Source organism: Pongo abelii, chromosome 19, assembly GCF_028885655.2.
Source record: "Pongo abelii isolate AG06213 chromosome 19, NHGRI_mPonAbe1-v2.0_pri, whole genome shotgun sequence".
NCBI classification, from domain to species: Eukaryota; Metazoa; Chordata; class Mammalia; order Primates; family Hominidae; genus Pongo; species Pongo abelii.
In genome coordinates, this window is record NC_072004.2 from 92215978 (window position 1) to 92242711 (window position 26734).

Consider the following 26734-nt stretch of genomic DNA (forward strand, 5'->3'; position numbering starts at 1 on the left):
CCAATTAAGTATTATGAAATAAGGTAAAAATTGTCGTAAGTCTTTTTTAAAATTTATTTATTTTTTATTTATTTATTTAGAGACGGATTCTCACTCTGTCGCCCAGGCTAGAGTGCAGTGGCGCGATCTCAGCTCACTGCCACCTCTGCCTCCCGGGTTCAAGCAATTCTCGTTCTTTAGCCTCCCAACTAGCTAGGATTATAGGCATGTGCCACCACACCTGGCTAATTTTTGTATTTTTAGTAGAGATGGGGTTTCACCATGTTGGCCAGGCTGGTCTGGAACTCCTGACCTCAGGTGATCCACCCGCCTTGGCCTCCCAAAGTGCTGGGATTACAGGGGTGAGCCACCATGCCCGGTCCTTTAAGTCTTAAGAACAGGAATCTAACATCTGTAACAACAAAAACATTGAAAAAGACAAACATATTTACTGAAGGAGGACTTTTGCTAGCAATTTTCCTGGAAGATGCAATGCAGAAACCCCCAAACAAACCTGGAATGAGATCTGAGCTGCGTCATCAGGCCAGCGTCACACCATCATTTATGTGTCCTCCTCGAGCAGTGCCAGTCTATCATCCTGCGTGCGGGAATGGAACATAACTGGGGAGATGTTGAAATGGAAGTGTTAGCTTCCCTCCATAAGAGCTTACTTAAATTTTTTTTTTAATTGAAATCAAATCCAGAAGCCATAAAAATGTCCCATTTTAAAGTGTACATTCACAAGGTTGCATAACCACCACAATGATCTAATTCCAGGACATTTTATCACCCCAAAAAGCAGTCGCTGCCTGTCAGCAGTCATTCTTTCTTATGTGGCATGGCAACCACAAATCTACTTTCTGTCTCTATAGATTTGCTTATTTTGAACATTTCATGTAAATGAGAGAGCTCAGTTTTTTTTTTTTTTCTTTTCAAATTTTTAGTAGAGACAGAGTCTCCCTATGTTGCTCAGGCTGGTCTTGAACTCCTGGGCTTAAGCGATCTTCTCGCCATGGCCTCGCAAAGTGCTGGGGGGATTACAAGCAAGAGCCACCGTGCCTAGCAAGAGCTTACTTTTTTTGTTGTTGTTTTTTGGTTGTTGTGTTTTGTTTTGTTTTGTTTTTCTTTTGAGACAGCGTCTTACTCTGTTGCCCAGGCTAGAGTGCAGTGGCGCAATCTTGGCTCACTGCAACCTCTGCCTCCCAGGTTAAAGCGATTCTCCTGCCTCAGCTTCCTGAGTAGCTGGGATTACAGGCATGTGCCACCACGCCTGGCTAATTTTTGTATTTTCACTAGAGACGGGGTTTCACCATGTTGGTCAGGCTGGTCTAGAACTCCTGACCTCATGATCTGCCTGCCTCAGCCTCCCAAAGTGCTGGGATTACAGGCGTGAGCCACTGCGCCCAGCGGTTCCAGATTTTGAAGTTCTGGTTTTCCTTTTTGAAACTGATATAACCTCCATTGGCTTAGTTGATCCTATATAAATAATTTACAAATGCCCTTTCAGACTTAACAGTAGTGATTTATTATCTCTTTAAGCACATTATTTATCAAGGTGTATTAGTTTTCTAATGTGCCATAACAAATTACCCCAAAATGTAGGCACTTAAAATAACACACATCTATTTCATCACAGTTTCTGTGGGTCAGGAATCTGGGCATGGCTGAGCTGAGTCCTGGGCGTCTTTCCAGGCTGCAGTCCATGTCTCTCCAGGCTGCAGTGAAGGTGTGTTCCAGGTTTCACTGGGGGAGGGCCTGCTTCTCTGCTCACTCATGTAGTTGTTGCAGGAGTCAGTTCCTCACAGGCTGTCAGGCTAAGTAAGGATCTTGGTTTCTTATGGCTATTGGCTAAAGATCGCCCTTTGCCCTTCGCCATGCTACGGAGTAGTCCTCAGGGCAGCCTACAACATGGCAGCTGTCTCCATCAAAGGTCACAAGCAAGGACAGCCAGAGAGAGCGAGGGCAAGACAGAAGCCGCAGTCTTTCATAACTTCATCACTGCTGCACTCTGTTAGGTGCCAGTCACTAGTTCCAGCCAATCCTCAGGGATTGGTGGGGAGAGTCTTACAAGGCTGCCCACCTTGTCACCTGTCACACTGAGACTTAACATGGAAGGTGACAACTGGGTCCTGTATTCCCAAGCCTTGCATTCTCCAGGCCCTTGCTCTGTTTGCTCATAATGGATCTGTACAACCCTGCTGGCAGAAGGAAGTGAAGCCACCTCTGTTAATAACACTGAGAATTTTAATCTGAGGAAGCCATGGCATCTTGTCACCCCTAGGATTCCTGGTGATTATTGTCAAAAGGGAAAGAAAATGGAGTGAAGTGCTGTGTGCAGTATGGCAGGAACCCAGCTTTTCCTAGGCTGCCTCCTACTTGCTTTGTGCTATAGTATTCATTTTCAGTTTTGTACTCGCTTTTTTGTTAGAGACAGGGTCTCGCTTTGTTGCCCAGGCTGGATCACAGTGGCACAGTCATGGCTCACTGCAGCTTCAACCTCCTGGGCTCAAGCAATATTCCTGCCTCAGACTCCCAAGTAGCTGGGACCACAAGCATGTACCACCATGCCTGGATAATTTTTTTTATTTTTTGTAAAGACAGTGTCTTATTATCTTGCCCAGGCTGGCCTCGAACACCTGGGCTCCAGTGATCCTCCTGCCTTGGCCTTCCAAAGTGCTGGGATTACAGGAATGAGCTACTATGCTTGCCTCCCCCCACCGCCCTGGGGGGAGTTTGTTTTGCTTTTATTCAGTTCTTTTTTTTTTTTTTTTTTGAGACGGAGTTTCACTCTTGTTGCCCAGGCTGGAGTGCAATGGTGCGATCTCGGCTCACTGCAACCTCCGCCTCCCAGGTTCAAGCGATTCTCCTGCCTCAGCTTCCCAAGTAGCTGGAATTACAGGCATGTGCCACCACGTCCAGCTAATTTGTATTTTTAGTAGAGATGGGGTTTCTCCATGTTGGTCAGGCTGGTCTTGAACTCCCGACCTCAGGTCATCTGCCCGCCTCAGCCTCCCAAAGTGCTGGGATTACAGGCGTGAGCCACCGTGCTCAGCCTTTTTTCTTTTTCTTTTTTTTTTTAGACAGTCTCGCTGTCGCCCTGGCTGGAATGCAGTGGCGCAATCTCAGCTCACTGCAACCTCCACATCCTGGGTTCAAGCAAGTCTCCTAGCTCAGCCTCCCAAGTAGCTGGGACTACAGGTGCACACCACCATGCCCTGCTAATTTTTGTATTTTTTAGTAGAGACGGGGCTTCGCCATGTTGGCCAGGCTGGTCTCGAACTCTTGACCTCATGATCCACCCACCTCAGCTTCCCAAAGTGCTGGGATTAGAGGCGTGAGACACCACGCCCGGCTGCTTTTATTCAGTTCTTGTGTCTATAGTTTTGATCTTGGTGGACTCTTTAGAAGACTATATAACATTAAGGTAATCTTTTAAATTCTTTGCATTACTTGAGTTAAAGATGAAATGTGGGGCCAGGCACGGTGGCGCACGCCTATAATCATAGCACTTTGGGAGGCCGAGGCAGGCAGATCACAAGGTCAAGAGTTTGAGACCAGCCTGGCCAATATGATGAAACCCCCATCTCTACTAAGAATACAAAAATTAGTCGAGCGTGGTGGCAGGCGCCTGTAATCCCAGCTACTCGGGAAGTTGAAGCAGGAGAATTGCTTGAACCCGGGAGTTGGAGGTTGCAGTGAGCCAAGATCACGCCACTGCACTCCAGCTTGGAAAAAAAAAATTTGACAATGAAATAAAGAGTTTAATTTTTATGCTTATTTTATATATGCCGTTCAAAACTTTTGTCTTCATACTTGTAGCTAAGTAAATGCTGTAGCTGGGTCTCCCATGGGTGTGTGCTTGTTTGTGTGTGTGGGTGTCCTGCTCTTTTATTGCAAGTTTCATACTGTCTATATTTAGATTTGGCTTAGACCTTGAGCGATGTTTATTGAACCACAGGTGTTTTTCTCTGTGAGTATGAAAACATTCTCCCCTCCCCTCCCAAGTTTTCCCATACCCCAACTTGAACGCCTTTAAACCAGGGCTTTGGCTGCCCACATAGAGGATTTCTTTCCTCTAGGAGTTTTTGTTGGTTGGTTGGTTTGTTGTTTGTTGACTTATGGTAAGTCCCTTGAAGGTCTTTTGTTTTTTGAGACAGAGTTTCGCTCTTGTTGCCCAGGCTGGAGTGCAATGGCACAGTCTTGGCTCACTGCAACCTCTGCCTCCCGGGTACAAGGGATTCTCCTGCCTCAGCCTCCCAAGTAGCTGGGATTACAGATGCCTGCCACCACGCCCAGCCTATTTATTTTTTGTATGTTTAGTAGAGACGGGATTTCACCATATTGGCCAGGCTGGTCTCGAACTCCTGAGCTCAGGTGATCTGCCCGCCTTGGCCTCCCAAAGTGCTGGGATTACAGGCGTGAGCCCCCACGCCCGACCCCCTTGGGAGTTTTTAAGTTCTTAAAATACAAAAATACAAATAAGTCCCCATTAATAGCCAATTTTTTTGGATCCTCACACCCGTTGGGATGGCTGCTATCCAAAAAAAAAGAAGAAAAAAGAAAGGTGTTGGCAAGGATGTGGAGAAATTGAAACCCTCATGCACTGTGTGTGGAAATGTACAATGGTGAAACCACTGGGAAAACAGTATATGGCAGTTCCTCAAAAAACTAGAAATACCATATGATCCAGTAATTTCACTTCTGGGTATATACATAAAAGAGTTAAAAGCAGACTTGAAGCAATATTTGTACACCCATATTCATAGCTGCATTATTCACAATAGCCAAAAAGTTGAAACAACTCAAGTTATTCATCCATAGAAGAATGGATAAACAGGCCAGGCACGGTGGCTCATGCTTGTAATCCCAGCCCTTTGGGAGGCTGAGGCAGGCAGATCATGAGGTCAAGAGATCGAGACCATCTTGGCCAACATGGTGAAACCCCATCTCTACTAAAAATACAAAAATGAGCTGGGTATGGTAGTGCTGCCTGTAGTCCCAGCTACTTGGGAGGCTGAGGCAGGAGAATCACTTGAACCTGGGAGGCAGAGGTTGCAGTGAGCTGAGATCATGCCACTGCACTCTAGCTTGGCCACAGAGTGAGACTCCATCTCAAAAAAAAAAGAATGGATAAACAAAGTGTGGTTTCTCCATATAATGGAACAGTATTCAGCCTTAAAAGACAGTTATCCTCAGACTGGGTATGGTGGCTCACACCTGTAATTCCAGCACTTTGGGAGGCTGAGGTGGGTGGATCAGTTGAGGTCAGGAGTTTGAGACCAGTCTGGCTGGCCAACATGGTGTAACCCTGTCTCTACTAAAAATACAAAAATTAGTTGGGTATGGTGGCATGTACCTGTAATCCTAGCTAATCAGGAGGCTGAGGCAGGAGAATCGCTGGAACCCAGGAGACAGAGGTTACATCAAGCAGAGATCATACCACTGCACTCTAGCCTGGGCAGCAGAGCGAGACTCCGTCTCAAAAAAAAAAAAAAAGTTATTCTCAACAAACTAAAAATAGAATTACATATGATCCAGCAATTTCACTCTGAGTATATACACAAAATAGTTGAAAGGGTCTCAGAGATATTTGTTCACCCACATTCACTGCAGCATTATTCACAATTACCTAACAGTGGGAAAGAACTAAATCTTCATCAGTGGATGGAACAAAATGTATGTCCATACAATGAAGTATGATTCAGCCTTAAAAGGAAGGAAATTTGGGCACATGCTACAACATAGATGGACCTGGAGGACATTATCATGCTGAGTGAGATAAGCCAGTCACACAAAGACAAATACTGCTTGATTTCATTTATATGAGGTACCTAGAGTAGACAAATTCATGGAGTCAGATGTAGAATGGTGGGCTGGTGGGGACGGAAGAGTGGGAAGGTAGTATTTATTGTCTTCATTTTTTAGTTTTGAGGCAGGGTCTTGCTCTGTCGCCCAGGCTGGAGTGCAGTGGCACAAACATAGCTCACTGCAACCTCCAACTCCTGGCCTCAAGCGGTCCTCCCACCTCAGCCTCCCGAGTAGCTTGGGACCACAAGCGCATCCCACCACACTCAGGTAATTTTTTTGTATTTTTTGTAAAGACAGGGTTTCACCATGTTGCCAGGCTGGTCCTGAACTCCTAGACTCAAGCGGTCCACCCACCTCAGCCTCCCAAAGTGCTGGGATTACAGACATGAGCCACTGTGCCTGGCCTAGTGTTTAATGAGTACAAAGTTTCTGTTGTGCAAGATGAGTTCTGGAGATGGGCAGTGGTGATGGTTGCACAGCATTATAATGTATTTAATACCACTGAACTGTACACTTCAAAATGGTTAAGATGGTAAATTTTATGAGTATTTTATCACAATTAATGGCTAGGCATGATGGCTCATGCCTAAAATCTCAGCGCTTTGGGAGGCCAAGGCGGGTGGATCACCTGAGGTCAGGAGTTTGAGACCAGCCTGGCCAACGTGCTGAAATCTTGTCTCTTAAAAATACAAAAATTAGCTGGGCATGGTGGTGGGCACCTGTAATCCTACTCGGGAGGCTGAGGCACGAGCATCACTTGAACCAGGAAGGCAGAGGTTGCAGTGAGCCGAGATTGAGCCATTGCACTCCAGCATAGGCAACAGAGCAAGACTCCATCTCAAAAAAAAAAAAAAAGAAAAGAAAAAAGAGGTGTTCCTTGAATACCTGAGACACAGCACTCCTGGAGCTCTTCCAATTTTTTTTTTTTTTTTTTTCTGAGACGGAGTGTTGCTCTGTCACCCAGGCTGGAGTGCAGTGGCACGATCTTGGCTCACTGCAACCTCCGTCTCCTGGGTTCAAATGATTCTCCTGCCTCAGCCTCCCAAGTAGCTGGGATTACAGACATGCACCACCGTGCCCCACTAATTTTTGTATTTTTAGTAGAGACAGGGTTTCGCCATGTTGGCCAGGCTAGTCTTGAACTGACCTCAAGTGATCTGCCCGCCTCAGCCTCCCAAAGTGCTGGGATTACAGGCATAAGCCACCGCGCCTGGCTGAGGACCACCTCTTAACTTGGGGATTCACTAGGACTCACATGACTCAACACGTGTTGAACTCACAGTGACGTAGTCAGAATGCAGAGCCGGATCTTAAGGAAAAGGACTCAGCAGAGCATACAGGAATCCAGACACAGGCTTCCTGTGCTCTTTCCAGCCCGAGGAGTCACACAGAACACACTCTTACCCCAGCAACAAAGATGCAGAAACACATGTGTATGCCATGTTTCTGTCCAGGAGAGCCCACTAGAGACACAGCACCAAAGGTTTTTACTGAAGTCTGGTCACATAGGCAGCCTCTTCCCAGCTGGTACCAAAATTCCATACTCCAGAAGGAAAGCAGGTGTTTATTTAGCATTAGCCACAATATTTTTTGTTTTTTTGTTTTTTGACACGGAGTCTCGCTCTGTCACCCAGGCTGGAGTGCAGTGGCGCGATATTGGCTCACTGCAGCCTCTGCCTCCCAGGTTCAAGCAATTCTCCCACCTCAGCCTCTGGAGTAGCTGGGATTTACAGGGGCACCACCACGCCCGGCTAATTTTTGTATTTTTAGTAGAGATGGGGTTTCACCATGTTGGCCAGGCTGGTCCGGAACTCCTGACCTCAGATGATCCACCCTTCTCGGCCTCCCAAAGTGCTGGGATTACAGGCGTGAACCACCATGCCGGCAGCCAGCCACAGGGTTTACTAACCAGTCTAGGCAAATCGAACCCTCTTATCAGTGAGCTGTTGATGAGGAGTGCTCTGAGCCCAGAGGCTAGCCAAGGACCAACCTTGCAAACAACAGGGTCTGGGGCCTGTGGTATTAACCTTTTTTTCTGCAAGATGCCAAATTGTTGTTTAATTAGTGGGCTTATAAACAAGGTTAGATTACTTCCTCCTTATCACAAATGATATAGGAAATCCTGTAGAGGAAAAGGCCTTGACATTAACTAGCCCTGGTTTTATTTTTGTTGGACATTTCCTTTAGAGCCACAAATTCTTAAATTTGTTCAGTCTTGTTCTTGAGAGCTATGTATATGACTTTAATAGGTGAGAATCTCTAGTTTCCCCCATCCTGAGTCTTCCCATGAAGGCTTTATGTCAATACAACAAAAATGTTCTCAAGGGTTCTCATGTCTCTTGAACCCCTGTTTCTAGGCATGACTCCCAGAAACAAAGGATAACAGGATATGAGTGATTTCTCTTTTTTTTTTTTTTGAGATGGAGTTTCATTCTTGTCGCCCAGGCTGGAGTGCAGTGGTGCAATCTCGACTCACCGCAACCTTCGCCTCCCGGGTTCAAGCGATTTTCCTGCCTCAGCCTCCCGAGTAGCTGGGTTACAGGCGCCCACCACCACGCCCAGCTAATTTTTTGTATTTTTAGTAGAGACGGGGTTTCACCATGTTGGCCAGGCTGGCCTCGAACTCCTGACCTCAGGTGATCCACCCACCTCAGCCTCCCAAAGTGCTGGGATTACAGGTGTGAGCCACCGCGCCCGACCGGATGTGAGTGATTTCAATAGAACACGGACATCCTTCCTTATTTTCTCAAACTGAGAGATTCGTTATGTAATTGAAAGAAAATATTCTTTGCAATATGGCCTAAGTGTCTAGTTCTGTTACTTTTGGTCCTCCAAGAAAATGAAAGGCTTGATCAAGCTGGATCGAATTCCAGCCATATGGTTGGGTAAATATAATACTATGAGCTTTTGTTATATAATCAGCAGTGAAATGATTGAAAACCAAAAATAAAACCCTAATCCCCCAACCCCAGACTGACTGAACAGACCCTTAATGGGCCAAGAGGATGCTAGAGAAACCTCAAAACAATTCCCAGCCATGACCAGGAAAGAAGGTCAGCCGCCTTATTATACCCACCTTTTTCGGCGTTTAGGCGCAACTGACCAGCATTAACATTAAAATAGAAATCGTAAGACTGACAGAACAGACTCTGTAGCAATAAGATACTAAATTCCAACCTGACTCTGGCATAGCATCACATGACAGATAGGAGACCTGAGGGAAATACAAATATTTTACCCCCAAATACATGGTGTTTGTTTTTTGTTTTTGTTTTTGTTTTTGTTTTTGTTTTTTGAGACAGAGTCTCCCTCTGTCACCCTGGGTGGAGTGAAGTGGCCTGTCACCAGGCTGGAATGCAGTGGCATGATCTTGGCTCACTGCAAGCTCTGCCTCCCGGGTTCAAGAGATTCTCATGCCTCAGTCTCCTGTATAGCTGTATTTACAGTCGCACGCCACCACACCTGGCTAATTTTTTGTATTTTTAGTAGAGACAAGGTGTTGTCATGTTGTCCAGGCTGGTTTCAAACTCCTGAGCTCAGGCAGTCCAACCACCTCAGCCTCCCAAAATGCTAGGATTACAGGTGTGAGACACCATGCCCAGCCCAAAATATATATGTATATATTTTGTTGTTTTGTTGTTGTTATTTTGAGACAGAGTCTCGCTGTGTCACCCAGGCTGGAGTGCAATGGCATGATCTTGGCTCACTGCAACTGCCGCCTACCAAGTTCAAGCAATTCTCCTGCCTCAACCTCCTAAGTAACTGGGATTACAGGTGCCTGCCACCATGCCTGGCTAATTTTTGTATTTTTAGTAGAGACGGGGTTTCACCATGTTGTCCAGGCTGGTCTTGAACTCCTGACCTCAGGTGATCCAACTGCCTCAGCCTCCCAAAGTGCTGGGATTGCAGGCGTGAGCCACCGTACCCGGCCAAAGTTTTTAATAAACTCTTACTCATGGCCAGGTGTGGTGGCTCATGTCTGTAATCTCAGCACTTTGGGAAGCCGAGGCAGGTGGATCATGAGGTCAGGAGTTCGAGACCAGCCTGGCCAACATGGCAAAACCCCGTCTCTACTAAAAACAAGAAAAAAAAATAGCCAGGCTTGGTGGCACGTGCCTGTAGTCCCAGCTACTTGGGAGGCTGAGGCAGGAGAATCACTTGAACCTGGGAGGAGGATTGCACCACTGCTCTTCAGCCTGGACGACAGGGCGAGACTCCATCTCAATCAATAAATCAATAAATAAATAAGATCGGACGTGGTGGCTCATGCCTGTAAGCCCAGCACTTTGGGAGGCTGAGGCGGGCGCATCACCTGAGGTCAGAAGTTTGAGACCAGCCTGGCCAACATGGTGAAACCCCATCTCTACTAAAAATATAAAAATTAGCTGGGCGTAGTAATGCACGCCTGTAATCCCAGCTACTGGGGAGGCTGAGGCAGGAGAATCGCTTGAACCCAGGGGGCAGAGGTTGCAGTGAGCTGAGATCACACCATTGCACTCCAGCCTGGGCGACAGAGAGACTTCATCTCAAAAAAATAAAAAATAAAAAAGTTTTAGAGCAGGAATGAAAGGAAGCAAAGTACACTTGGAAGAGAGGCAAGTGGGCAACATAAGAGATCCAAGTGCCCTGTTCAGCCTTGGGCTTGGGGTTTTATACATTGGCATGGTTCCGGGGTTTGTGTTTTTCTTCTCTTAATTTTCCCCTTGGGGCAGGCTGTCTGCATGCACAGTGACCTGCCAGCACTTGGGAGGGGCCGCATGTGCAGTGCGTTTACTGAAGTTGTGTGTATGCTTGTTTGAGGCATTTTTCTCTTACCAGTCAAGCATTCCCAGAGGAAGGTCATATACCAGTTAAACTCCCATTTTGCCTCTTAGTGCACATGTTTGAACCAACTTGCCTAGCTCCTGAGATCTTATCAGGAAGCTGCTGATCACTAGCTCCAGGTATTTTCTATCTATTGGGAGACTGCCGGTCCCTGGAACCAGCTGCAACCAATTATCATTTTAGAGACACAGTTCAACAACTGCCTGACCATCACCTGATGGTTGCCTGACGACATGGTAGGGGCCCTCTCCTGCCCTGCTCAGTTCTGCCTAACTACCTACTCTAACATACTGATTTATGTCTTGGCCTGCAACTTCTGTCTCCCTAAATGTGTAAAACCAAGCTGTAACTGACCACCCTTTCTCAGGACCTCTTGAGATTGTTCTCCCAGCCATGGTCACTCATATTGGCTCAGAATAAACCTCTTTAAATATCTTGCAGAGTTTGGTTTTGTTCATCAACATGGTTGCGAATATGGATTATGTTTATTGGTTAAGAGATAATTAACTTTGAAAAGTTAATATCTCATTAAAATAAAACATAATTACTTTGGCTTGTTTGTTTGGGTTATTTTGGTTGGGTTTCCAGCATGTAAAATAATTAGACAACTCTTTTCTCTACAACTCACATTTCTTTTCTTGTTTTTCTTTTTCTTTTTTCTTTTCTTTTTTTTTTTTTTTTTGAGACAGTCTCACTCTGTTGCCCAGGCTAGAGTGCAGTGGCATGATCTTGGCTCACTGCAACCTCTGCCTCCTGGGTTCAAGTGACCTTCCTGTCTCAGCCTCTTGACGCGTGAGCCACCATGCCCAGCTAATTTTTGTATTTTTAGTACAGACAGGGTTTCACCATGTTGGCCAGTCTGGTCTCAAATTCCTGACCTCAGGCATGAGCCACCATGCTCGGCCTCATATTTCTTTCTTTCTTTTTTTTTTTTTTTTTTTGAGACACCGTCTCACTGTGTTGCCCAGGCTGGAGGGCAGTGGCATGATCACAACTTACTGCAACCTCTGCCTCCTAGGTTCAAGCAATTCTCGTGCCTCAGCCTCCTGAGTAGCTGGAATTACAGGTGCGTGCCACCATACCCACCACAGGTTTTGCCATGTTGGCCAGGCTGGTCTTGAACTCCTGGGCTCAAGCAATCCACCTGCCTCAGCTTCCGAAAGTGCTGGGATTACAGGCGTGAGCCACCGTGCCCAGCCTAAAACTCATATTTCTTGATAAATATCAGAAACATATTCCCTAGAAATACTCTAACTCGGCTGGGCGTGGTGGCTCACGCCTGTAATCCTAGCACTTTGGGATCACAAGGTCAAGAGATTGAAACCATCCTGGCCAAAATGGTGAAACCCTGTCTCTACTAAAAATACAAAAATTAGCTGGGCGTGGTGGCATACACCTGTAGTCCCAGCTCGTCGGGAGGCTGAGGCAGTAGAATTCCTTGAACCCAGGAGGCGGAGGTTGCAGTGAGCCAAGATCGCACCACTGCACTCCAGCCTGAGTGACAGAGCCAGACTCCATCTCAAAAAAAAAAAAAAAGAAATATTCTAACTTGACATTTTGTGTGTTTTGTGTGTTTTTTGGTCCTTGATCAACAATATACTAAATCTTAATACTAGGATGTATATTTGTGTGAAGGTAGAAGGTCAGACTTGACCTTCTTTTTGACTTTGTGTGCAAATAGTGTGAATGTGCCCTGGACACCTTCCTGCAGCATTGGGCTATGATTTGCTGGTTTTCTGAGCTGCTATTAAATCTGGAAGTTTTGATGTTCTTATCAAGAGTAGTCCTGCCCTATTTCTGTGTGATAATTTAGAGAACAAGCAGATTGCAGCTTTAGAGAAGTCTAGTCCAGAGGAAGCTCCTTTGAGCATTTATTTTTGACTTCATTTCAATTCACAAGTCCTCTTCCTTTTTCTTCCTGAAAATGTTGTCAGATATTTCCAATTCTTCAGTCTTTTTTGTTTACATTCTAAGCCTGTTTAACTTTTTTTTTAATTGGTTTAGTTCTCTCAGTTTTATATCTTAGAAAGGGATCTTTTGGGATAATTGTCACTGAACCGAAAGCAGTTTGATGACTCATATGGTAGACACTGTGAGAACATGTTGAGGAAAAGACAGATGTTTTCTTCTCTACTTGTTTGTGGTTGGCGCGCTGGGGAGGTAGCCTGCTGAATCCATGTGCTGTGGGGGAGCCGCACGGGGTGTCTGGGCTGGCTCTCTTCCCACAGGTGGCTGCCCCCACAAGCTGTACCCTATTCTGCAGGAAATGATTTGTTTGGCAGCCAGAGCTTGCTTTCCACTAAAGAACATTGCCTTGGCTCTGGCAAACCCTTTGACTTAGGAACCATTTTGGCCTGTCCCATTATTTTGCAGAATGAAGTGCTTTGGGTTTGCTATATAGCTGGTTTTGTTTTTTTGCTTGTTTTTTTTTTTCTTTTTTCTTTTTTTTTTTCCCCCTGAGAGATCAGCTCTTTCATTTTATCCCTTTCTGGATCAGAAACCATTGAAACCAGTGAAAGAAGAATAGCCCAGTGCAGGGCATTCACATCTATTCAACACTGAATCCTTAATATGCTAGATGAGCCCAGCACATTTCATACAGTGCCATGGTGCCCTCCACGGCCTGACCTTCTCTCTGCTAGAGACACCACTAATATATATTGAGTGCTTACCTATATACCAGGCACCCTTTTTTTTTTTTTTTTTTTTTTTTTGAGACAGAGTCTCACTATATTGCCCAGGCTGGAGTGCAGTGGCACTATCTTGGCTCACTGCAACCTCCGCCTCTAGGGTTCAAGCGATTCTCCTGCCTCAGCCTCCTGAGTAGCTGGGATTACAGGCGTGCATCACCACACCCAGCTAATTTTTGTATTTTTAGTAGAGAGGGGGTTTCACCATGTTGTCCAGGCTGGTCTCGAGCTCCTGACTTCAAGTGATCCACCCATCTGAGCCTCCCAAAGTGTTAGGATTACAGGCATGAGCCACTGCACCCGGTGTAGGCATTCTTTTATTTTTCTTTTCTTTCTTTCTTTCTTTTTTTTCCAGGCTCTCTTTAAAGCACGTTACAAGTAATTATCAACTAGAAACCATTATACCCATTTTATAGATGAGAAAACCAAGGCACAGAGAGATCAAGTAACATATCCGAGATGGCAGAGCTGGTAAGTGCAGATAAGGACCTGCCTAAATTTGTCCATATCCTGATTGCTGGAACCTGTGAATATGTTAGTTCCATGGTAAGGGGGAATTGAGGTTGCAGGTGCAATTAAGGCTGCTAATCAGCTCACCTTGAGATGAGGAGATTCTCTGGAATTAGCTGAATGGGCCCAATATAATGTCAGGTCCTTAAAGTGGAAAATTATCGGGGAACCTGCCCCCGATAGTCACGTAGGTTCTTTTCTATTTTCCCTAAGCATCCGCTGGGTTGAGAAATAGAGGGACAGAGTACAAAAGAGAGAAATTTTAAAGCTGGGCATCCGGGGGGAGACATCACATGTCAGTAGGTTCCATGATGCCCTACAAGCTGCAAAACCAGCAAGTTTTTATTAGTGATTTTCAAAGGGGAGGGAGTGTGCAAATAGGGTGTGGGTCGAAGAGATGACGTGCTTCACAAGGTAATAGAATATCACAAGGCAAATGGAGGCAGGGCGAGATCACAGGACCACAGGATGGGGCGAAATTAAAATTGCAAATGAAGTTTTGGGCACAAATTGTCATTGATAACATCTTATCAGGAGACAGGGTTTGAGAGCAGACAACCGATCTGACCGAAAATTTATTAGGCGGGAATTTCCTCGTCCTAATAAGCCTGGGAGGGCTATGGGAGACTGGGGCTTATTTCATCCCTATAGTTTCGACCGTAGAAGATGGCCACACCCAAGAGGGCCATTTTAGAGGACTATCCTCAGGGGCGCATTCTCTTTCTCAGGGATGTTCCTTGCTGAGAAAAATAATTCAGTGATATTTCTCCCATTTGCTTTTGAAAAAAGAGAAATATGACTCTGTTCCGCCCAGCTCACCAGAGGTCAGAGTTTAAGGTTATCTCTCTTGTTCCCTGAACATTGCTATTATCCTTTTCTTTTTTCAAGGTGCCCAGATTTCATATTGTTCAAACACACATGCTCTATAATTTGTGCAGTTAACGCAATCATCACAGGGTCCTGAGGCAACATACATCCTCCTCAGTTTATGAGATGACAGGATTGAGATTAAAGTAAAGACAGGCATAGGAAATCACAAGGGTGTTGATTGGGGAAGTGATAAGTGTCCATGAAATCTTCACAATTTATGTTCAGAGATTGCAGTAAAGACAGGCATAAGAAATTATAAAAGTATTAATTGGGGGATCTAATAAATATCCATGAAATCTTCATAATCCATGTTCTTCTGCCATGGCTTCAGCTGGTCCTTCCATTTGGGGTCCCTGACTTCCCGCAACAGAAGATGGAGGCAGGAGGGTCAGGGTCAGAGTCAAAGTGATGCATTGGGACAAAGACTGGCTTTCAAGACAGTGGAAGGGACCACAAGTCATAGAATCTAGGTGGCCACTAGGAGGTAGAAGAGGCAAAGGAACAGTTTCTCCCCTAGAGCCTCCAGGAACAATTTAGCAGCCTTGCTGACACCTTACTTTTAGCCCCAGGAGACCCATCTTGCACTTCTGACCTCCAGAAGTGTAAGATAATAAAATTGTGTTGCCTTTAAGCCACTCAATGTGATAATTTGCTATAGTAGCAGTAGCAAGCTAATACAAGGAGAGATGGATTTTTAAAAATCTCATCTGGGCTGGGTGCGGTGGCTCACACCTGTAATCCTAGCACTTTGGGAGGCTGAGGTGGGCAGATTACCTGAGGTCAGGAGTTCGAGACCAGCCTGGCCAACATGGTGAAACCCTGTCTCTACTAAAAAATTAGCTGGGCATGGTGGCACACATCTGTAATCCCAGCCACTCAGAAGACTGAGGCAGGAGAATCTCTTGAACCCAGGAGGCAGAGGTTGCAGTGAGCCTAGATCATGCCACTGTACTTCAGCCTGGGTGAAAGAGCGAGACTCCGTCTCAAAGGAAAAAAAAAAAAATTAGCCAGGCGTGGTGGCAGGTACCTGTAATCCCAGCTATTTAGGAGGCTGAGGCAGGAGAATCACTTGAACCTGGTAAGCAGAGGTTGCAGTGAGCCAAGATCATACCATTGCACTTCAGCCTTGGCGACAGAGCGAAACTCTGTCTCAAAAAAAAAAAAAAAAAAAAAAAAAAAAAACATCTGAAGAAAATGTACTCTTTTTTTTTTTTTTTTTTTGAGATGGAGTCTCACTCTGTCGCTCAGGCTGGAGTGCAGTGGTGTGATCTGGGCTCACTGCAACCTCCACCTCCCAGGTTCAAGCGATTCTCCTGCCTCAGTCTCCCAAGTAGCTGGGATTACAGGTGCCCGTCACCACGCCCAGCTAATTTTTTTTTGTATTTTTAGTAGAGATGGGGTTTCACCATCCTGGCCAGGCTGGTCTCGAGCTCCTGACCTCGTGATCCACCTGCCTTGGCCTCCAAAAGTGATGGGATTACAGGCATGAGCCACTGCGCCCAGCTGAAAATGTACTCTTAACCACAGTCTGTCCTCCATAACCATTTTGTATTGTGGGTTCAAACAACCACGGATCGAAAATATGGGGAAAAAAATTCTGTACTGAACATGTGCAGACTTTTTTTCTTATGAGTCCCTAAACAATAGTGTATAACAACTATTTACATAGCATTTACATTGTATTAGGTATTGTAAGTAATCTAGGGTTGTAGTAATTACGGGCTCATGCCTGTAATCCCAGCACTTTGGGAGGCTGAGGCGGGCGGATCACCCAAGGTCAGGAGTTCGAGACCAGCCTGGCCAACGTGGTGAAAACCCGTCTCTACCAAAAAAAAAAAAAAAAAAAAAATTAGCCAGGCATGGTGGCGCAAGCCTGTAATCCCAACTACTTGGGAGGCTGAGGCAGGAGAATTGCTTGAACCTGGGAGATGGAGGTTGCAGTGAGCTGAGATTGCACCACTGTACTCCAGCCTGGGTGACAGTACGAGACTCCATCTCCCAAAAAAAAAAATTATAAAGTATGCAGGAAGATGTGTGTAGGTTATATGCAAATACTATGCTATTTTATATCAAGGACTTGAGCATCTGCGGGTTTTGGTATCTGAGGGATGACTGGGATGACTACACATCTTTCATGATGTTGACAATCAGTGGAAGATGAGGGATGTTGTAATTTTGATTAAATTTCTCCATTCAGAAAATGGTGGTGCTTTCTAATTTCCTACCAGATCAGCTCACTGCAAGCTCCACCTCCTGGGTTCACACCATTCTCCTGCTTCAGCCTCCCGAGTAGCTGGGACTACAGGTGCCTGCCACCACACCTGGGTATATATATATATTTTTTTGTATTTTTTTAGTAGAGACAGGGTTTCACCATGTTGGCCAGGATGGTCTCGATCTTCTGACCTCGCGATCCGCCTGTCTCAGACTGCCAAAGTGCTGGGATTACAGGCGTGAGCCACCACGCCCAGCCGATCAGGCCCATACTTCTTTGCCTGACAGTGAACAATTCCTAAAACCTCATCCTGCAAAACCATACCTGCTCCATGCAAAACCAAAACTTCAAGACTCTAAAACCATGCCAGTCCCCAAAACATACCCTTTTCTGTAGACACATTTATTTTATTCTCATTTCATGAATACATTCTACTTCAACATCTCTGCCTTTGTTCATATTGTATTTCTTTGTGGAATGACCTCTCTTTCTCCTTCCTTCTATCCAAATCCTGTTCATCTTCAGGACCTGGCATAAGTCCCACCTCCCTGTGAAGCCTTTTCGGACCACAGCAGCCTTTTCCTGACTTTGGTGAAGTTCCCACAGGCTGAATCACACCTCGTCTTGCATTGCTTCCTTTTCCCCCATGTGTTTTTCTTGTTCTCACAACTACATTAACTCTTGGGGGGAAGGACATCGTACAGCCTACAGTCTAATATCCTCGACATTGACTAGTCTGATGACTTCCAACACCAAATCTCTGGGGGTTTTTCTTCCACACCAACCAACTCTGCAGCACCAGCTGGGTGTTCAACAATTCAGTTCAATCCTGACACTACCAGGAGTTAGCAGGGACCCCCACAGGTTAAGTAAGGTCTCAGTCCCACATGATTACCATTACCAGAAAGGGATCCTGATGCAGACTCCAAGAGAGGGTTCTTGGATTTCACACAAGAAAGAATTCTGAGGCTGGGCATGGTGGCTCATGCCTATAATCCCAGCACTTTGGGAGGCCAAAGTGGATCTGAGGTCAAGAGTTTGAGACCAGCCTGGCCAACATGGTGAAACCCCATCTCTACTAAAAATACAAAAAGAAAAAAAATTAGCTGGATATGGTGGCATGAGCCTGTAGCCCCAGCTACTTGGAAAGCTGAGGCTCGGTTGGGCATGGTGGCTCATGCCTGTAATCCCAGCACTTTGGGAGGCCAAGGCAGGCACATCACGAGGTCAGGAGTTTGAGACCAGCCTGACCAACATGGTGGAAACCCATCTCTACTAAAAATACAAAAAATTAGCCGGCTGTGGTGGCAGGCGCCTGTAGTCCCAACTACTTGGGAGGCTGAGGCAGGAGAATTGCTGGAACCCAGGAGGTGGAGGTTGCAGTGAGCTGAGATCGCACCACTGTACTCCAGCATGGGCGACAGAGCGAGACTCTTCCTCAATTAAAAAAAAAAAAGGAAAAAGAAAAAAAAGAAAGTAAAGAAACAAAAGAATGGCTACTCCATAGACAGAGTAGCCCTGAGGACTGTTGGTTTATTTTATGGTTATTTTTTGATCATTTGCTAAGCAAGGGATGGATTATTTAAGAGTTTTCCGGAAAAGGAGCGAGCAAGTCCCAGAATTGAGGGTTCCTCCCTTTTTAAGCAATATAGGGATATAGGGTAACTTCTGGGCATTGCCATGGCATTTGTAAACTGTCATGACGCTGGTGGGAGTGTCTATTAGTATGCTAATATGTTATACTTAGCATATAATGAGGTTGAGGATGACTAAAGTTCCCTTTAGTTGCTGTGTTGGTTTTGGCGGGTTTGGGCTGGCTTTTTTTCTTTTACAGCATCCTGTTGTATTTATTACCAGGGTCTTTATGACCTGTATCTTGTGATACCAGTCCTGAGGACCTCCTGTCTCATCCTGTGACTAAGAATGCCTGACATCCTGGGAATGCAGGGCAGCAGGTCTCAGCCCCATTTTACCCAGCCCCTATTTAAGTTGGAGTTGCCCCAGTTCAAATGCCTCTGACACTACCCCCCACTACCTCAGATGCCAGTCCTAAATCCAGGCCATCCATACTTCTTACTGACCAGCTGTAAAGGGAGGGGAGTTCCTACAATCCCCAGCTCATATTTGATAATTTGCTAGAATGGCTTGCAGGAAAACAATATTTTTTTTTGAGACAGGGTCTCACTTTGTTGCCCAGGCTGGAGTGCAGTGGTGCTATCGTAGTTCACTGCAGCCTCAAACTCCTGGGCTCACGTGATCCTCCCACCTCAGCCTCCCGAGTAGCTGGAACCACAGGTGCGCACCACCACACCCGGTTAATGTTTTAAATAAATTTATGTAGAGATGGGGTCTCACTATGTTGCTCAAGCTGGTCTTGAACTCCCACGCTCAAGCAATCCTCCCACCTCAGCCTCCCAAAGTGCTGGGATTACACATCGGAGCCACCATGCCTGGCCCAGGAAAACAATTTACTTAAAATTGCCAGTTTATTGTAGAGGATACAACTCAAGAAGACCCAAATGGAAGAGATGTGTAAGGTGAGCTTGGGGTGGGGGTACAGAGCCTCTATGCCCCATCCAGGGATGCCACCCTCCCAGCACCCCATGTGTTCACCAACCTCAAAGCTCATCACATCTCCAGATTCGAGAGATTTTATGCCGCTTAATGGCAGCCTCCTCCCTGCCCTTTCAGGAGATCAGTGGGTGGGATGAAACGCCCAACCTTCTAATCACTTGGTCTTTCTGGTGACCAGTCCATTTGTGAGGCTATATGGGGACCCCACCCTTTGTCACCTCAGTACATATGTGATCAGAGGGGCTCATAACAACCAAAGACACTCCTGTCTTTCAGGAAATTCCAAGGCTTGTAGGAGTTCTGTGCCACTGAGAACAAAGACCAAATATATTTCTTATTATGTCACATCTAGTAAAGGTCTGAGCCTCAAGGTGACTCTCAGGAAGTGGTTAGCAACCAGTGAGCTGTTGCTCTATTATGATTTTGAAAATAAGGAAATGAGGCAGGGCATGGTGGCTCATACCTGTAATCCCAACACTTTGGGAGGCTGAGGCAGGAGGATCACCTGAGGTCGGGAGTTCGAGACGAGCCTGACCAACATGGCAAAGCCCCGTCTCTACGAAAAATACAAAATTAACCAGGCATGGTGGCACATGCCTGTAATCCCAGCTACTCAGGAGGCTGAGGCAGGAGAATTGCTTGAACCCAGGAGGCGGAGGTTGCAGTGAGCCAAGATCGCACCAGTGCACTCCAGCCTAGGCAACAAGAGTGAAACTCCATCTGAAAAAAAAAAAAAAAAGGAAATGCAATAGATTCAGAATCATAAGATGTAGACACAGAAGGAACCTTGGAGAACATTTAAAACTTAGGGAACTCTTGAGACAAAATCTCACTCTGTCACCCAGGCTGGAGTGCACTGTCACGATCTTGGCTCACTGTAACCCCTGCCTCCCAGTTCAAGCAACTCTCGTGCCTCAGCCTCCCAAGTATCTGGGATTATAGGTGCCCACCACAATGCCCGGCTAATTTTTGTATTTTTAGTAGAGACGGGCTTTCACCATGTTGGCCAGGCTGGTCTCGAACTTCTGACCTCAAGTGATCCACACACCTCAGCCTCCCAAAGTGCTGGGATTACAGGTGTGAGCCACCACGCCCTGCCTCATTATTATTTTTGAGACAGAGTCTTGCTCTGTCACCCAGGCTGGAGCCATGTCAGCTCAATGCAACCTCTGCCCCGCTGGATTCAAGCAGTTCTCCTGCCTTGGCCTCCTGAGTAGCTGGGATTACAGGTGTGTGTCACCACTCCCGGCTAATTTTTTGTATTTTTAGTAGAGACTGGGTTTCCTGACCTCAAGCGATCCACCCACCTCAGCCTCCCAAAGTGCTGCGATTACAGGCGTGAGCCACCGCGCTGGGCTCATGGTTCCTAATTATATCGCAGAACTACACCTCTGTGTCCTAAACATTATTGCAAAGCATTTCTCTTCTCCCACCTTGTTCCCACCCCAAACCTTGCCCAAAGCTTAAAGCTTACAAGTCACCTAAATCTTCTATTGGGGGAAAAACTCCAGCATGTTTTATTATCCGATCAGATGCATCATCTCATACCCCCTTTCCCCATGATTTCTCCTGCATTTCTTCTTGCTATTCCAGCCACTCCTACAGCCTTTTCTTCTCTTTTTTTCTTTTTCTTTTTCTTTTTTTTTTTTTTGAGACCAAGTCTCCCTCCGTTGCCCAGGCTGAAGTACTGTGGTGTGATCTCGGCTCACTACAACCTCCACCTCCTGGGTTCAAGTGATTCTCCTGCCTCAGCCTCCGAAGTAGCTGGGATTACAGGCACCCGCCACCACTCCCGGCTAATTTTTGTATTTTTAGTAGAGACGGGTTTCACCATGTTGGCCAGGCTGGTCTCGAACTCCTGGCGTCAAGTGATCCACCCGCCTCGGCCTCCCAAAGTGATGGGATTACAAGTGTGAGCCACTGTGCCCGGCTTAGCCTTCGGTTTTGCTATTTTCTCTTTTTACTAAGTATCCGGCTAAAAGGGTTTTCTTGGAGCTAGTACTGAAGTGGTATCCTTAAGGGAGGTAAAAAGTCCAAAAGCTGGCTTAAGTGTCCAGTAAGAAATCACTTAAACTGGCACAGAGGGAAGCATTGCCTTTGTAATGGTCAAATATGAAATCCTTTCTGATTAAACGGCCTTCTCCTTTGTGCTGTAGTCTCTTTGTATCGGTGTGGCCATTTGTCTGTGGGTAATAGCCAACTCGCAATGGATTGTTGCTGCTATTAATCTTTTTTTCAAGAAAGAAAATGACACACATAATAACCTGTTTGAAAAAGCCCTTTAATGGTACATTATTATTTGTTTTCTGGCTACAGAACAGTGAGGGCAGTGCATAGCTGTCTATACACTTTTCTTGCTACTACAGAACTGATTGACTGCAGTAAAATAATCTTAAGATGTGTTTCTATGTTTCAATGTAGAGGGTATACTTAGAATTTCCTGTATTTATCCCTCTATTAATACCATACTCAGACCGGGTGCAGTGGCTCACACCTGTGTTCCTAGCACTTTGGGAGGCCAAGGCGGGCAGATCACCTGAGGTCAGGAGTTCAAGACCAGCCTGGGCAACATTGTGAAACCCCACTCTACCAAAAAATATAAAAATCAGCTGGGCACAGCAGCATGTGTCTATGATCCCAGCTACTTGGGAGGCTGAGGCAGGAGAACCACTTGAACCTGGGAGGCAGAGGTTGCAGTGAGCCGAGATGGCACACTGCACTTCAGCCTGGGCAAGAGAGGGAGACTCTGTCTCAAAAAAAAAAAAAAAAAAGGAATAAAAGAATGGCTACTCCAGCCGGGTGTGGTGCCTCCTGTCTGTAATCCCAGCACTTCGGGCAGCTGAGGAGAGTGGATCACTTGAGGCCCGGAGTTTGAGACCAGCCTGGCCAACATGGCAAAACTCCATCTCTACAAAAAACTTAAAAAATTATCCAAGCTTGGTAGCATGCACCTGTAGTTCTAGCTTTGAGCCCAGGAGGCAGAGATTGCAGTGACCTGAGATCATGGCCTGCACTCCTAGCCAGGGGCACAGAGCAAGACTGTCTCAAAAAAAAAAAAAAAAAAAAAAAAAGGAAGAAGAAAAAAGAAAAGAAAAGAAAAAGGAAGAAAAATAAATAATAGCTACTGCATAGGCAGAGCAGCATTTTTTTTTTTTTTTTTTTTTTTTGAGACCGAGTCTCACTGTGTCACCCAGGCTGGAGTGCAATGGCATGATCTCAGCTCACTGCAACTTCCGCCTCCCGGGTTCAAGCAATTCTCCTATCTCAGGCTCCCGAGAAGCCGGGATTACAGGCATGCACCACCACGCCTGGCTAATTTTGCATTTTTCGTAGAGACAGGGTTTCACCATGTTGACCAGGCTGGTCTCAAACTCCTGACCTCAGGGATCCACCCGCTTTGGCCTTCCAAAGTGCTGGGATTACAGGTATGAACCACTGTGCCTGGCCCAGAGGTCACTTTAGTTGCTATCTTGGTTTTGGTGGGTTTGGCTGGCTTCTTTACTGCATTCTGTTTTATCAGCAGGGTCTTTATGACTTGTATCTTGTGATACCAGTCCTGCCGACCTCCTGTCTCATCCTGTGTCTAAGAATGCCTGACCTCCTGGGAATGCAGCCCAGTAGGTCTTGGCCTCATTATACCCACCCCCTATTCAAGACAGAGTTGCTCTGGTTTCAGATGCCTCTGAGGCAATTACTGGGCTGGGCACGGTGGCTCATGCTTAGCACTTTGGGAGGCCAAGGTGAGCAGATCACTTTAGGTCAGGAGTTCGAGACCAGCCTAGCCAGCGTGGTGAAAGCCCATCTCTACTAAAATACAAAAAAAATTATCCAGGTGTGGTGGTGGGCACCTGTAATCCCAGCTTCTCGGGAGGCTAAAGCAGGAGAATCGCTTGAACCCAGGAGGCAGAAGTTGCAGTGAGTCCCGATTGTGCCACTGCACTCCAGCCTGAGTGACAGAGCAGAACTCTGTCTCAAAAACAACAACAAAAACAATTACTGTCATAAAGACAGATAATAACAAGTATTGATGAAGATTTGGAGAAACTGGAACCCTCACATATGGCTAACAAGAATGTAAAATGGTACATCTATTTTGGAAAACAATTTGGCAGTTTCTCAAAATATTAGACATAAACCGACCATACAACTCAGCAACTCTAACTCCTAGAAATTTACTTTCACAAAGTCATGCAATTGAGTGTTCAGAGCAGTGTTATTTATAATAGCCAAAAACTAGAAACAGTTGACATGCCATCCACGTGTAAATGGATAAAATGTGGTTATCCGTACAGTGGAGGGCTGGGCACGTGGCTCACACCTGTAATCTCAGCACTTTGGGAGGCCGAGGCAGGTGAATCGCTTAAGGTCAGGAGTTCAAGACCAGGCTAGCCAACATGGTGAAACCCTCTGTCTACTAAAAATACAAAAATTAGCTGGGCATGGTGGCATGCACCTGTAATCCCAGCTACCACATGAGTACACTCAGACAATTGCAAAGGAGTTCCACTCCTCTCACCTTGGGGTCAACACCTACCCCCATTACACCCATGATCAGCAGGAAGAAGTTAGAGCAGTCTTCACCCTTTTTCCATATTCATTAGCCAACACCTTAAGATTAAGGTGTTATAAAACCCAAAGCGAGGCCAGGAGATCGAGTCCATCCTGGCTAACACGGTGAAACCCCATCTCTACTAAAAATACAAAAAATTAGCCGGGCATGGTGGCAGGCACCTGTAGTCCCAGCTACTCGAGAGGCTGAGGAAGGAGAATGGTGTGAACCCGGGAGGCAGAGGTTGCAAGGAGGCGAGATCGTGCCACTGCACTCCAGCCTGGGTGACAGAGTGAGACTCCGTCTCAAAAAAACAAAAACAAAAACAAAACAAACAAACAAAAAAAACCCAAAGCAAGAGATTGAAACTGCCATGGCAAAATTATAACTGAGACAGTGAAAGAGATCTGACCTAACCAACTCCATCTTGCTTTGAATCTCCAAGCTGTTCTTACTCATTCCTGGGCATAGACCGAACTAACTTTGGAAGGAACTTGGTTTATAGTTTAAAACAATGACGATAACAGCCCTTTCCCAAAACAAAGTTCCTTCTTGCCTGGAGACTAGACTGCCTTTGTAGGACTAACAAATTAGCCACAAGATTAGAGTTTATGGTTTAGGAGTCATGCAGCTGGAGGATACAAGATTCTGACCCTCCTTAAACTGCTCATAAGATCAGTGCTTGAGATATTTTGCAGACCCTGCACTTGATGGATCATCTGGCACCACCCAGATAGATAAACTGGCCCATCTGATCTTGTGGCCCCTGACTTGGGAATTGACTCCAGCACAAAAGGACAGCTTCAGTTCTGCATGATTTCGTCTCTGACCCAACAGTCAGCACTCTTGACTCAATGGCCTTCCCTTCCACCCCCACCAAATTATCCTGAATTAAAAACTGTGATCCCAGAATGCTCAGGGGGACTGATTTGAGTAATCATAAAACTTTGGTCTCCCACACAGCCAGCTCTGCCTGAATTACAGTGTCTGTATTGCAGTTCCCCTGTCTTGATAAATTGGCTATGTCTAGGCCGTGGGCAAGGTGAGCCCGTTGGTCAGTTACAACCACGCTCAGCTAATTTTTTGTATTTTTTTGTAGAGATGGGGTTTTGCTGTGTAGCCCAGGCTGGTCTTGAACTCTTGGGCTTAAGGGATCCGCCCATCTCAGCCTCCCAAAGTCCTGGGATTACAGATGTGAGCCACCACGCCCCGCCTGAGTAGCTTTACTTATTTATTTAAAAAAATTAGTTTTATTTTTTATATCGTAAGGCTTACTTGCAAAATGAGTAACTTTCAATAGATGATCTCTCTCTCTCTCTTTTTTTTTTTTTTTTTTGAGATGCAGTCTTGCTCTGTCACCCAGGCTGGAGTGCAGTGACGCAATCTTGGCTCACTGCAACCTCTGCCTCCCGGTTTCAAGTGATTCTCCTGCCTCAGCCTCCCGAGCAGCTGGTATTACAGGTGCCCGCCACCACGCCCAGCTAATTTTTGTATTTTTAGTAGAGACAGAGTTTCACCATCTCGAACAGGCTGGTCTTGAACTCCTGACCTCGTGATCCACCTGCCTCGGCCTCCCAAAGTGCTGGGAAATGACAGGTGTGAGCCACTGCGCCTGGCCAATGATCTCATCTTACTGCACTCTGTGACTTGCCTTGAATTCCTTCCTGGGCAAGATCCAGGAACCCTCCCTTAGGGTCTGGGTAGGGACCCCTTTTTCTGGCAACAGAGACTTTAAATACTTTTATGACTGCCTCTGATAGATTGTTCTACACATCTGTCCTTTTTGTTAACATGATTATAGGAAATGTAATTTAGGGCACCAAGAGAAGATCTATTCACAGAACACAGTGGGGAGTGAATACACACTGCCTCTGTATTGAGGGAACTCATGCTGGTCCATTAAGTATTTATCTATGTATGCAAATAAGCGTTGTTTTCAAGATATTGAGCCTCTCCTGCCTTTCCTTCTAACTGATCCAAATCAGAATAACCTGATTGGTGAGCTGAGCTTCACCTCTAACTTGACTTGTTGTTGTGCTGCTACTGGTAATGATACTAAGGGACTGCTTATGTTGACAGTGTGAGCATCTCACATGCATAGGATAGGTAGGGTATATGGGCCCTGGGTTTTGACTAGGTGAGATGCGAGGAAATACTTTTTTTCCTCTCTTTTTTTTTTTTGAGACAGAGTTTTGTTCTCATTGCCCAGGCTGGAGTGCAATGGTGCGATCTTGGCTCACTGCAGCCTCTGCCTCCTGGGTTTAAGCGATTCTCCTGCCTCAGCCTCCTGAGTAGCTGGGATTACAGACACCTGCCACCACTCCCGGCTAATTTTTTGTATTTTTAGTAGAGACAGGGTTTCACCATTTTGGACAGGCTGGTCTCAAACTCCTGGCCTCTGGTGATCTGCCTGCCTCGGCCTCGCAAAGTGCTGGGATTACAGGCATGAGCCACTGTGCCTGGCCCTTTTTTTTTTTTTTTTTTACCATTTTTTGAGACGGGGTTTCACTCTGGCCCAGGGTGGAGTGCAGTGGGACTACAGGCATATGCCACCATGCCCAGCTAAATTTTGTATTTTTTAGTAGAGACGGGGTTTCACCATGTTAGCTAGGCTGATCTCGAACTCCTGACCTCATGTGACTCACCAGCCTCGGCCTCTCAAAGAAAGTGCTGGGATTACAGGCATGAGCCACCACACCCGGCCAGATGTGAGGA

At 45.9% G+C, this 26734-nt stretch overlaps 1 protein-coding gene and 1 long non-coding RNA gene across 6 annotated transcripts in view; one reads left to right on the forward strand and one right to left on the reverse strand.

Annotated features, from left to right (window-relative positions):
- Window positions 1-26734, forward strand: part of MFSD11 (major facilitator superfamily domain containing 11) — a 123301-nt gene that overhangs the window by 42347 nt on the left and 54220 nt on the right. For 3 of the 5 annotated variants that reach the window (XR_008514921.2, XR_008514923.2, XR_010137884.1), the window contains exon 14: window positions 13657-13772. The gene's annotated coding sequence lies outside the window, so the exon portion shown is untranslated. Of the gene's footprint in view, window positions 1-13656; window positions 13773-15012; window positions 15306-26734 lie in introns of those variants that run through there. The other 2 variants (XR_010137885.1, XM_063717844.1) reach the window with 2 other exon arrangements.
- On the reverse strand, window positions 158-19653 carry LOC129051122 (uncharacterized). Its single transcript, XR_008515193.2, has 3 exons — window positions 19514-19653; window positions 494-600; window positions 158-391 (listed from the first exon to the last, which is right to left on the reverse strand). It is a non-coding gene; the product is annotated as an uncharacterized LOC129051122 (long non-coding RNA).